Source organism: Babylonia areolata, chromosome 2 (assembly GCF_041734735.1).
Source record: "Babylonia areolata isolate BAREFJ2019XMU chromosome 2, ASM4173473v1, whole genome shotgun sequence".
NCBI classification, from domain to species: Eukaryota; Metazoa; Mollusca; class Gastropoda; order Neogastropoda; family Buccinidae; genus Babylonia; species Babylonia areolata.
The window spans coordinates 19,777,938-19,790,800 of NC_134877.1; the positions used below are offsets into that span (position 1 = coordinate 19,777,938).

General features: G+C 40.1%; 1 protein-coding gene and 1 long non-coding RNA gene across 8 annotated transcripts in view; one reads left to right on the forward strand and one right to left on the reverse strand.

Moving 5' to 3' along the window:
• LOC143298912 (uncharacterized) overlaps positions 1-12,863 on the reverse strand; it is a 60,578-nt gene that overhangs the window by 36,933 nt on the left and 10,782 nt on the right. The gene's annotated exons all lie outside the window — the stretch shown is intronic.
• Positions 3,188-12,863, forward strand: part of LOC143298870 (tyrosine-protein phosphatase non-receptor type 4-like) — a 97,212-nt gene continuing 87,536 nt past the window's right edge. For all 7 annotated transcript variants that reach the window (XM_076611876.1, XM_076611936.1, XM_076611911.1 and 4 more), the window contains exon 1: positions 3,188-3,326. The gene's annotated coding sequence lies outside the window, so the exon portion shown is untranslated. The remainder of the gene's footprint in view (positions 3,327-12,863) is intronic.

The following is a 12,863-nucleotide window of genomic DNA, read 5'->3' on the forward strand; positions in this document are numbered from 1 at the left end:
TGCCTGCCTACTCATCCGTCGGTCCGACGGGAGACTCGATCATCATCATCATTATGTTCTCCCAGGTCAGCCTTGGTCAGTGACCAGTGGTGGTCTGGTGGTCAGCGACGGTCAGTGGTCAGCAATGGTCATTGATGGTCAGCGGTCATTGGTGGTAGATCTTCAAGTGACCATAACCACCCCACCCCCCCTCACATACACACCCTTTACCCAGACGGGAGGGGGGGGGGGGTCATAATGATTTCCCGAAAGTTTTATCAATTTACCATCCAAATATACCTGTCTGCCAAAAACGATTTACGGTATGAATATACCAGGGTATGATTAAAAAAGATACTGTTTTTATATTGTCGAGAAAGTGTGTGATCAACAAAAATGATATGTTGTTACTAAAGAAGTGTCCTATTTGACTAAGATTACTGAGGTTTGTAGAGATTCTTTTTATATCACTCAGTCTTTTACTATCAAGAATGACCAGCTAAAATGTACCCTAGCGTTACAGGCATTCAGTTACTGACCTATTTCTTTCCAGTGGTATTTTTCTTTCCAGTTTGAACTTATTCCATAAAGTCCTTCTTGGTTTTCTTTGTAAATTGTGACAAATTACATTGATTAACTTTAAAACCATCATCAATACTGAATCTCATATCGCGGCGAAACAGTGTGAATGTGTGTGAGTGTGAGTGTGTGTGTGTGTGTGTGTGTGTGTGTGTGTGTGTGTGTGTGTGTGTGTGTGTGTGTGGTGTTCACCGAATAATGTATTTACTGTGTGTCAGCGGGATGCACACAACGTATATGTTTGTGTATAAGTGTGTGTGTGCGGGCAGAGAGACAGAGAGAGAAAGAGACAGAGACATAGACACAGAGAGAGAGAGAGAGAGAGAGAGAGAGAGAGACAGAGAGACAGAGAGTTAGAGATAGTGGCAGAGAGGGGGAGCGATAAAGAAACAGAAAATGAGAGACGGAGAGAGAGAGAGAGAGAGAGAGAGAGAGAGAGAGAGAGAGAGAGAGAGAGAGAGAGGGAAGAGAGAGAAGAGAGAGAATGAGAAATACAGAGAGAACTCAGAACTCAGAACTGTTTTAATGTACATCGGGCTTGGGCCACAATACAAAAGGACTGGGGTCCGGAGAGATAGACAGAGAGAGAGAGACGGTGGCCGAGAGGGGGAGACAGACAGACAGGGAGGGAGAGAGAGCGAGAGAGAGAGAGGCAGAGATGGGGAGACAGACGGCGAGAGAGATACAGAGAGAGACAGAGAGTGGCAGATAGGGGGAGAGACAGAGAAACAGAAAATGAGAGACGAAGAGAGAGATAGATAGAGAGAGAGAGAGAGAGAGAGAGAGAGAGAGAGAGAGAGCGTTTCCCCGCAGATACACTGAGTCGCGGTGAAAAAATCAAAGTCCACTCCACACAACAGCGGGCCCAACACACAAGTCGCTGCTCAACTCTGAAGGCGGATGGCTGGTATGAAGAGAACACATAACACATTCATCATTCCACAACACATCTTTGATCGAGCAGAAAGCATTATCAGTCACAAATGTATACAAACATCTGTATTTGACTGTTTTTGGATCTTTGTGAGAGGGATTATCGACATGGGGGAGTATCGACACGGGGGAGTATTGACACGGAGGAGTATCGGGCTCACCCCTACATACATACATACATACATTCGATGCACACACAATACAGCGTTACAACTATAGCTACACAATCAACGAACTACTTTCATGATTGAGAGAGGGTCTAGAGGAAATGCTGCTGGAAGAGGAAAGTCTTGAGGTTAGATTTAAAGGAAGGCAGTGACACGGGGGCTGTGACGTACGTGGTGAGGCAAGAACTATAAAGTTCTATATTTGAACAGCAGATGATGAAAAGGCTCATCATCATCATCATCATCATCATAATCATTATCATCACCATCATCATCACAACAACAAAACATTAACAACAACAATGGCAACAACGATGACAATAATGATAATGATACAAAAAAAGCAGTATTAGCAGCAGCAGCAGCAGCAGCAGCAACAACAACAATGATAGTAATAACAACACCGATGGTAATGAATGATAAAACAAGATCCTTCCATCCGCCCACCCCTCCCAGGTGTCAATGGAGGTGTGCTTTCAGTGCGGACACAGTTACATTGATTTCACTGATGTAGCTCTCACAGTGACATTACATCATCCTGGCATTCGCACAATTTGCGAGGTTCGTCAAAAAAGCAAGCACGCTGTGTTTATTTATTTCATTTCATAACGATGAAGATAATGTGCACAGGTAGCCGAGAACATGTCAAGCACCAGTGGGTTATGACAGAGGTGTGCATTAAAAAGTGGGCAGCATATAGTATTCATTGTCTGTTTTTTTGTTGTTGCTTTAAAAAAAAAATCTGTTTTAACATAGATCATAATAGTGAATTGCGAAAAACACCTCTCATCATGACATAACTTTATACAAGATAATATTCATAATAGCACTGAGAGGTGGCATGGGAGATTGGGAGGGGGTGGGGTGGGGGTGGGGCCCGGCTAGGGAAGTAGGGGAGGCAATTAGGACCCCAAGCATTAAAGGGAAATAAGACTTGTATGCTTTCTGTTTTCGTCCAATTACGAATTCTTCCCCTTCCAACCAATTCTCTCCCTCTCCTCTCCCTCTGATTTTTCCTTTCCTTTTGACATCGCTGTCACAAAATGTTTGTTTCGCAGAACACAACCCATGCCATTTGATATCACTCGTATATATTTTTTCTCATTGACAGATTGAAATTAGTCATCAGTTTGATAATTACCCTTTTGTTTGTTTAGTAGTTGAAACTAAATTCAACAAATATTTCAGAATAATCATGAATGTTATAGCTTTGTTGGAATATATGACTGGTACAGATGTACACTTTTACTAAGACGGGATGGGAGGAAAGAAAGCATATATATAGCCTGTATACAAATACTTTTATGAGTGTAAAATTTGACATGTTTTATACTATATCACCCATGTATCTGTTTATAAGTTGTTTAACTTTTCTTCGGTTATTTGTTATGGGCACTGCGATTAGAATTAGATCTTTTCCGTCATAAAACACGTTGCAATGAAGCCCACAGTTTCAAGTAGTTGGTTCGAAGAATGAAAAGCAAAAAGTGTGCCAGTCACGTGACATTGTTATTTCTACGCCATCTTGTTATTTGTCCACTTCCTGTAACCAGAAGACGACCCATCAAACAATTTTTTATTCAACATTTTGTTTTGGTTTGACAACGTCTATGGCTTAATGTTGCAGTCACACTCTCTGCTGAAGTGGTCACTCTTGTGGCAGACCAGGTAAGTGGATAAGTTTGAGTTGTATGGACGTAATTCAGTGGACAAGTCGCGGCCAGTTACCTGTACTGTCATTCTGTCGGTGTCACACACGACCCACAAAGCAAGGACCAGGTGTAGATAATTTGCGTTGCATTAGATGTTACCGTTTTTTTTTCGTATATGCAAGTTAGTGTCCATAACAGCTTATGAACTGGACTATTTGCTCTGTGATATGTGTCTGTCATCAGAAAACCCGATAGAACTTTAATTCAAGTGAATTTGAGATCGTCTGACTCAGTGCATCAGGTTATCGCCCTTTAACACACACATACAAACACACTCACACACACACGAACACAGACACACACACACAAAGACATGAACGCACACACACACACACACACACACACACACACACACACACAGTGACACACACACTCACACACACACAGACTCAGTGGTGTGCGGTTCTGTTTGTAATTATTTTAATTTTTATATTATAGAAATACAAGCTATGTTAAATCATGTTATTGCAGATAAAAGAAAATACACAGATTCAATGACTGAGAGAGTGAATGTTCGATATTGTGTTAATGATATGTTAAACTGAGTCCATGCATGCAGTTTTTTTTTGTTTTGAAAATAAAAAGGTGTGTGTGTGTGTGTGTGTGTGTTAAAGCATTATAATTGATATTGTTGTCATGTGCAGTTTCACTGTCATATACAATGTGTATGTGTGAACAACATGAGGGTGTTTTGGGGAAGGGAGTGGTGCAGTGGATATAGATCTGCAACTACTGAACTAGTACAACTAATATGAACTGTAGTGTAACAGTCATACTCATATGTTCAGATTACAGAGATCTGCAAGAGAGTAATTGGTAAGGTATAAAACTCCACTCAGAGTCAGACACTGATAATGATATTAATGACTACTTAATTAATTTGAATTGAAATTGCAGACTTGTCAGAGAGTGATATTTGATAACAATTGATAGTGTATTGTGACAAATCTGAATGCAGCTCTTTCCAATATTGAAGTCAATATCTTTTGAACACATACCATATTCAGCACTCTTCTTTGTGTCTGCTCGTCTCTGTGTTTGCCTCTCTTTTATTAGATTCTCCTGACTGTCAGTGAGGCATTATGATTATCATTACATCATACATGTACCACTGCATGTAATGATGTATGTGTATATACCCACACATCTTACAAACACATTCATGCAGTTATGAAGTTTATATCATAATCTGCTTATCATGTTACGATATTTTTATATTAGCAATTAGATTTTAGACTCGCTGCATATGGAACAAACTGAAAACTTGTGCAAATTGTATTCAGCTAAGTATAACTATTGTAAGTAAAAGGTTTAAGCATAAGTATAAATTTGTTTATTTAAAGCAAACACTGAAACAGTATTTACTTGTTTGTTTTGTTTTTAATTTGATTTATAGTTATTCTTGTCTTTTTTCATTTATTTATTCTCCATATCTCTAAAATATTCCACATTAGTTTTTCAACATGTATGCATTATTGTATCATGTTTTTAAATTGTGAACTGAACTGCTTTACTTCGTTTTTTCTTCTCTATTTTTCTACTCTTGTAGATCTATGTCATTGTCTGCTGTCATGACATAAGTTACAAAAACTAACAAAATAAAAGATGTCATCAGATGTGTCTAGGTATTATGACATTGTTGAAAATAAGTTTTAATATTTCATTATCAAGTAATGTTATCTGTGTCTGAAGTAGGTCATATGCTGCAGCTACAGTTGAGCAATGAAATTGTTTTTTTGAAATATTGACATTGTTAGTGTAACTGTAAGTAACTGTGTTAGTTTAAACTGAAAGGCAAGATCGGTTTATCTTGTGCTCCAGTTTGGGTTTATTTGGCTTTCCATGAATTATACATTTTGAACTTTTTTATGCAGTCCTTTTTGGTTTGCGTGAAAGTAAAAGGAGTGAATTACAAATCAGTGGAACAGCTGTCAGTCTCAGTTTTGTATGTATGTATCGTAGCATGCTGTATCATGTATGTCCTACATCTGATGAGTTGAGCATTGGACCATGGACATGGTGTTTTCTTTGATGATACTGTTAATAGTCTGCTGCTCTGAACATGGCTTTATAGTTTATGACAAATTACAGTCACAACTGTCAAAGGGGCAGATATTGTTAATCCCCTTTGATGATGGAATTGAGTTGTATATACAGTTTTTCCTTTGAGTTTGATGAATCGGTGATTGGTTGTTCTTGGTTCTTTGCCTCAGCCAAGTTTTGACTGGAACAGAAATGTTCAAAGATGAGCATACAAATTGCACTTGCAGTTTCTTTCTGTTGCTTTTCATTGAATCAGTGAAAATAAATGAGGCTGACGAGTGATGTAAAATTATAATCATTGTGTGTGAGTATTCCTACTCATTGTTACCATCATCTATCTTCCTTGCCAGAGTACTAACACATACCTTATACCTGCTGAAGTCTGAACAAGTCTATATATGGTACTATTATTGCTATGTTGACTACTTATGTTTTTTCACCCCTTGAATACCATAGTACATATATATATATATATATATATATTACTATTACTGTTGCATAATGATGACTCTGAAGACACTGGAACAGTGGAAGTATGAAGATTCATCAGTTTGATCTGCAATGAAATACCTCAAGACCATTTTCTCAGTTTTAAGCTGATTGTTCTGGATATTGGTTTTAACACTACTACCTATCGTTTAACTTTAAAGTGGGATTTTCCCCAGCACTCAGGTGCCACATTGAGCCACATGTTTAAAGATGCTTTGATAAATATTTCGGTATGTTTATATGAATAACACTTACAGCTATGTTTTGACTTTTAGTATACATACATGATACATACATACATACATATATATATATATATATATATATATATATATGTATATAACTTGCTAATGCATTTCTTAGATTAGTGGATTCTTTGATTTTTTAAATACTTTGATGGAAACAGTATGTGGGTTTGAAAAATGTGCACCACAAATGATTACATTTAAAAAAAAAAAAAAAAAAGGGAAGGTTTTATCACGGTTATGGAAAGTGTTTTGTACATTTAAACACATTATAGACAGCAAATTTGAATTTATTAAAAAAAAAATAATAAAGGGGTGGGGGCGGTGGGGGGGTAGGGTCAGGGTGGTGCAGGAGGCTTTGAATTAAGGGCTTTGAGTTTGAATTACTTTCCTTTTCGGCTTGTGAGGCACAACTTTTTTTTTTATTACTCAAATCTGACCAGTGTGTCTTAACGGTTATAGTATATGCACCCTTTCTGTGTCTGAAAACTGAATTCTGACTGCCACTTGGGGCCACCTGTCCCAACAAACTCAATATATTATAAAATAACAACAAAATTGTGCTGAACAGCAACACTTCAATCTATAAGTAATATATTATAACTGTTCAGTTTGGCATGGTTCCTGTTCACCCTTAAAATTAAATCAAATTGAAACCAAATCGCATGCTGCACCAATTTTCAACTAAAGAGGGTATCTGAGTTGGTGATAAATCAATAGTGCTAAAGTAGGTAAATGGAGTAGAGAAATAAACTGATCGTTTTTCAAAAGCTGAACGCAAAGCAAAATGGTGGATGGGACAGAAAACAGGGCTTGCAGACTGGATTCTGATTGAACAAGTTAATTACTGGGGCTTTACAACAGTGTACATTGGACTGAAGGCTGTTAAACTGTGAAAAAAAAGCAAAAACCCCCCAAAAAACAGATAACACAGCAGACGAATGGAGTAACAGAGCCGAGTCATCAAGCAGAAGAAAACAAGTAGGATTCTGAACCAGCTTTCCGAAGATGACATGACTGCTCAGAAAACAACATTCGCTAAGTGTTTGCAAAGTTATCATAATAGTTTTTTTTTCTTCTCCAAATTAGGTACATGTAACTTTTTGAATATTGTGTCAAAGTTTGACTCAGCAATCTTTTTCTTGTCCCTGTGGATGTTGAGGCCTACTTGTGATGAGGTGTCTGCAAGAACTTTGGCATTACTCCTGCATCTGCTGATGGTTGTGAGACAGCAGGGAAAGATAATCTGCAAAATTCAGGAATCAAACTGCTTCCATAGTGTCCATTGGACTCTGTTCTTTGTCTTTTTTGTGGATGTTTTCATAATCCAATCATTGACAAGAAAGAAAAGTAACAGAGACAGGAAGTATCCTTGCCCAACATCAGTTGATGAACTATCTGTCCCCCATGGATGACTCTGCACCTCATTCTGTCCCTGTTTTGGTTTGTCATGTTGACCAGCTTTGTGGGCACACCTCAGTGTCAAAACACTTTCATTAGGGCCACTCAAAATATATCAATAATTATGCATAAATTTACAAATGTTACACTTGGCCAGTGTCCATCAAGATAATGAGAAGGGAGTATTATTGCTGTTATTATTATTATTGTTATTATTATTATTATTATGAGCATTTACGCCAAATCTTGAAAATAAGCCCTAGGCATTTACAAATAGAAAACATATATGTAAATATCAAAAAGGAAAAATTGAACACAAGATACCAAACATCATTGAAAACTATTCACCCCCCCCCTCCCCACTCTGCCTCCCCCTCCCACACACCCCTCACACACACACACACACACAAGCACACATACACGTACACACACAAGTCCTAGCACACGATCAAAAATAGTACACAATCAAAAATACTACCAACAAGTTCTGAAACTATCAAAACTCACATAACAGCTATCAATCAGTCTGCTGTTGTCATAGCAAACAGGTTTCACAGTGAACGAGATCTTAATTCCATCTTCCCAGATGTAAAACGTACATGAGTTTTTATTTTTGTTATGTAGCAAGAAGAATTGAGACAAAATGGGATTTTACTTGACTTTGTGTGTGTGGGAGTGTGAGAGAGAGAGAGAGAGGGAGGGGTGGAGGGGGCATTTTGTGTATTTATATTTATGTTTGTTGTGATTTTACTCACTACTGTTGATTTAACTTTCATATTCATGAGTTATGTCACTTCTTCAAGTGTTTGTATGCACCTGAGTTTGTCACATATTTTTGTGTCACTATTGTTTTTATAATATAGTGTCCATAAAGACTGCGTAAATATCTGATGATGAAATTAAAAAAAAAAAAAAAAAAAAAAAAAAAAAAAAAAAAAAATGGATGTTTGGCATGTAAAGAGCTAGCAGAGGACCTGCAGCTCATAATTTAAAAATAGATGATTGAGATAAAATTAGTTAAATTACTCTGAAATTAAGAGTTGCAACTAATGAGTGACTTATTTGGGCACAAATAGTGGAAAGCCCTTGATATCATGATGTTGCCATTAAATTAATCAGCCCATAAACAAAACAGCAAAGTGAGAGTTGTATAATCAGTGTTTTTTCCACTGCAATGGGAAGTCATTTACACTATAGCTTATTCTTTTGTGAAGGATAATGGCACTCAAACTGGGAGGCAAGATTGCACTTGCTCTTAGTGCTGCAGCCATGGGGGCTAGTTGGACTTTGGGAACAATCCCATTGCTGACTGCCCTAAAACCCTGTTGGCTGAGAGAGTGGGTATGCAACTTGGGCAAGACACTCCATGATGACCATTTCTAGCCCAGATACTGAGATAGTTGGGACAGCAGTTGCCTCCTCTGCTGTTAGGATGGTCGTAGTTGCACATGTCTGACTAACATACCATTGACCAATATGGTTTTTTAATTGATTGATTTTACTTTCTATTTGTGTGTGTGGGGGAGGGTGTGGGTGGAGGGAGGGGGTAGATGGGAGGGGGTTGGGGGTGGGGTATAGGGGTTCATATGCACTTATGCATATCTCATTACCTGTATACACACACATTTCTAATTCTATGCACATTTGTGTGCATGTGGTATGCTCATACAGATTATGAGGGAGTAATACAGGTGGATAGATAGAGCTTTGAGGTAAAGCCTGTGCGACATTTGACATCCATATGCCAGCTGAGTGAGCAGTGACTGGGAGTCACTCAAGTTGAATGGGAGGGCGGAGGCTTTTTCCTTGCACCTCACTCTCACCCCTCCCCTCTCCCTCCTGCTCTGGGACTTCAGTCACCCAGGCCCAAACTCTTCCTGTTTTCCTTTCAGTGGCCCACACAATGGAGCAGATGGTTGACTTGCCCTGGGCTCAGCAAAGTGTGCAGGTGGCCAGTGGCTAACGTAGCAGGAAATCGGTTACCTTGGTTGTCCCCTCACAGGCCACCAAGTTACCTGAGTCTGGCCCATATGTTTCCTGTGTACAGGTCTGCCTGCCTACCAACCTGCCTGCCCTCCATTAGTGCCTGCCCCTTTTTGAGGGTCCCAGTCAAGTGGTGTAAATGAAACCCTCCCCCCACCCCACCTTCTGTTTTAAGAAGATGACTTTAGATGGACTCTTGTTTCCCCGTGTTCCTCTTTCTTCCTTCCTCCTTACCTTATTGCTCCATCACCACCACCCCCTCGTTCACCAACCCTCCATCCATTCTTCCCCCTTTCTTCCGTCACCAACCTTCCCACCATAAATATATCATTTATATGTGGGTGTATTATGTAAAGCGATTGGAGAGATTACAAAGCGCTATACAAATGTACTATTCTTACTGTCATCATTATTATTATTATTATTATTGTTTAAAAAAATCATTTTTTGTAAAGAATCCCTTCAGATGAAATTAGAAGTTACAGAACTTTCCCCTGCCACACATCCTTCTGTCCTGGTTTCCCTGAGTTAAGTGCAAAGGATTGAAAATTGAAGTCTCCGCAGCCTCATAGCTCAGTTTAAAAAAAAAATTATTAAACCCCCCCAAAAAAACAGATATCATCAGCTGTTTTTAGACTTTTTAAGGTAAGTGGAGATCAGCATAGATGGGAAAGGATGGAAACAGAGTAAAACATTATAAACAATGCATGGAATTATTTCTTGAACAGGACATGTATATGAAAGCCTGACTAAAGTGTCATTGCAAGTGTATACACAGGTATGTGACAGTTTCCACCCATTTTTCTCTTTTGAACTATTTATTGTCAAACATTGGGTTGGCCAGAATGCTAACAGGTTTGTTTTGCATGATGACAAACCTTTGTGGAAGACATGAGTATGTGGGAGGTTAATAATGATAGCGTGGCTTAACCATAATATTATGCCAAATAACTTGACATAGCCCTCCCTTCTCAATCCTCTGGAAATCACTACACCTCAGCTCCAACAAGTTTCTCTTCACGATAAAGAAATATTTGCAAATATAACTGATTGCAAGAGAATGTAGTGTGTCTGGGCAGCTACACACCCAGAGCGCAGTGGAGTGGAGTGTGGGGAGTGGTCAGTTGTTGGTCCAAATTGGTAACCCGGAAAGGGAGGAGAGGGAGGAGAGGCAGGGGGGTGGGGGTGATAGCTACTATGCGTGCCGTACAAGTGTCAGCCTCGCACTCTGTCTCTCTGTGCGTCTCACCTGGTCAAGAGCGCAGAAAACAAAACCGCTCAGAACTGTCGTGACCGCTCTTTGATGTGAGGGCACGAACGTTGGTCTGTTGGAGGATTGCCTCGACTAACTGGGACCGACTGCCCTTGGATTGACTGACTTCCATTGTTAAAGTGTTCAAAGCCTATGGGACCTACGAAGTCTGTTGTTGCAGCCGAACAGGACATATCGTGAAGGAAGTGGTTAGCGGAACGCGCTTGTGTGTGTGTGTGTGTGTGTGGATTCGGCATAGGTATCCCTAGCCAGTGGTGATGGGCGATGTAGTGCGGTAGTTGCAAGCGTGAATGGGTCCAGTGCTTGGACCGCAGAGTGATGAAATGATCGATACTCAAAACGAGTGACGACGGTACTGGTTTTCGGGACCTGGCAGTACGTTGGCTGTTTTGCTGAACCATTGCTTAGAGTTGGAGAATTAAACAAAACTTTTTCCCCCGTTGATAGGCGTGGTCAAGCGGTGGGAATGTGTCGGTGCCGTCTTTCAGTAGATAATCTCTTCCCGTCGCTCTCTAAAAACAACAATACAGGATTGGTTTTTGGACATTAAGCTAAATACTGTTTCATTGTATAAACATATATTTCCAACATTTCCATGGTTTTGTCGGATGGTAGGTGGAGGGAGAGAGAGAGAGAGAGAGAGAGAGAGAGAGTATTGAAAATAACAGCTGGATGTGCATTTGTCTTCTGAAATTCAGTTGATCTGCTTGAGGTGTTGATTCGAAACACCGTGAGTTTCTTTCTTTGTTTCTCTCTCACCCCCGCCCCATCCCCCTTCCCTCCCATTAGGCAGTAAAGAGTGGGAGAGAACAAATTGTTCCTGAGATGTTTGGGACGTATAATACCCAGAGTTCATAGCGGTTACATAGATTTGTGTGCTGAGATGGTTCTGACAGTTGGTATAAGACCATTTTATTTGTAGTGGTGTCTCACTCCTTGATCTTATCCGTTCTCGGCTCCCGGTGCAAACATTGCGTTAATTAAAATCGAAGAAGCAGTGAAGTGGCTATGGCTGGCAGTTTCTCTTTATTTTCCCCAGTTTCCTTCATCGGGAGCTTCATCAGCGAAACCACGGTGAATAACGACATGCTGTAAAAGTCGACTTGTTCTGGTCATACCAGATCGTAGAACGAGGTGTGAATTTCGTGCGCGCGCCCCCTCGCGTGCATTTCAGATAATGTACCAGATGTATATCGTTTACAGGTACAGCCCCATGCACAGCCGCCGCCTACATTGTTGTACTGAATATGAACGTTGACCTGACAAGTGACAGTGGCAGCATCCGATCAAATTCGTTTCTCGTGTTTCAGTAACAGGTGTGACAGTCATTCGTTTCCTTAAAAAAAAAAAACTCAAAAAACCAAACAAAACAAAAAAACAAACAAAAAAACCCCCAAAAACCGAACAACACCGGCGTCGTTCCGTATACTGTAGCTTTTTCGAGTTATCGGTGTGGGACTGTTTCCTCTACTCTCTCTCTGTCTCTGTCTCTCTCTTGTTTATGTCCCTCTCTGCACGCACGCGTGTATACATGTCAGTGTGCACATTAGCGTGCACCCATAGTACGATGTTGGTGGTGTACATTTTTTCATTTCTTTTTTTTTAAACAGCTTTTCGCCGTTCCTGAAAAAGAAGACAGTGGCATGCCACACAGATATGTGATAGGCGCGACACGAAACCTGGAAAGTGTCGTCGTTATGTGGTCCCGGAACCGGACAGGTGCTTGTGTGTATGTGTGGGGTGGGGGAAGGAGGGGGGGGGGCTGTGGGGTGGAGAGGATACGGACATTTATTGTACAGGTGAGGGAGATGCGAAAGAGCGGTTCCGTCGGAAGGTGCACGTGCGTGTGTTGTTCAACAATCTGGTTGGTTGTCCTTCAGATCTTCCCGTGGGACGGTACTGATTTGTGTGAAGATGATTTGTGGATCGAATTAGGTATATATAGGTTGCCAAGGAGAAGAAAAGTGACGATTTTTTTGTTTGTTTTTGTTTTTTTGTTGGTAATATGAGAGTTAAGGTAGGCAGCCAAGAACAGTGAAAATGATGAGAGTTGATCGGT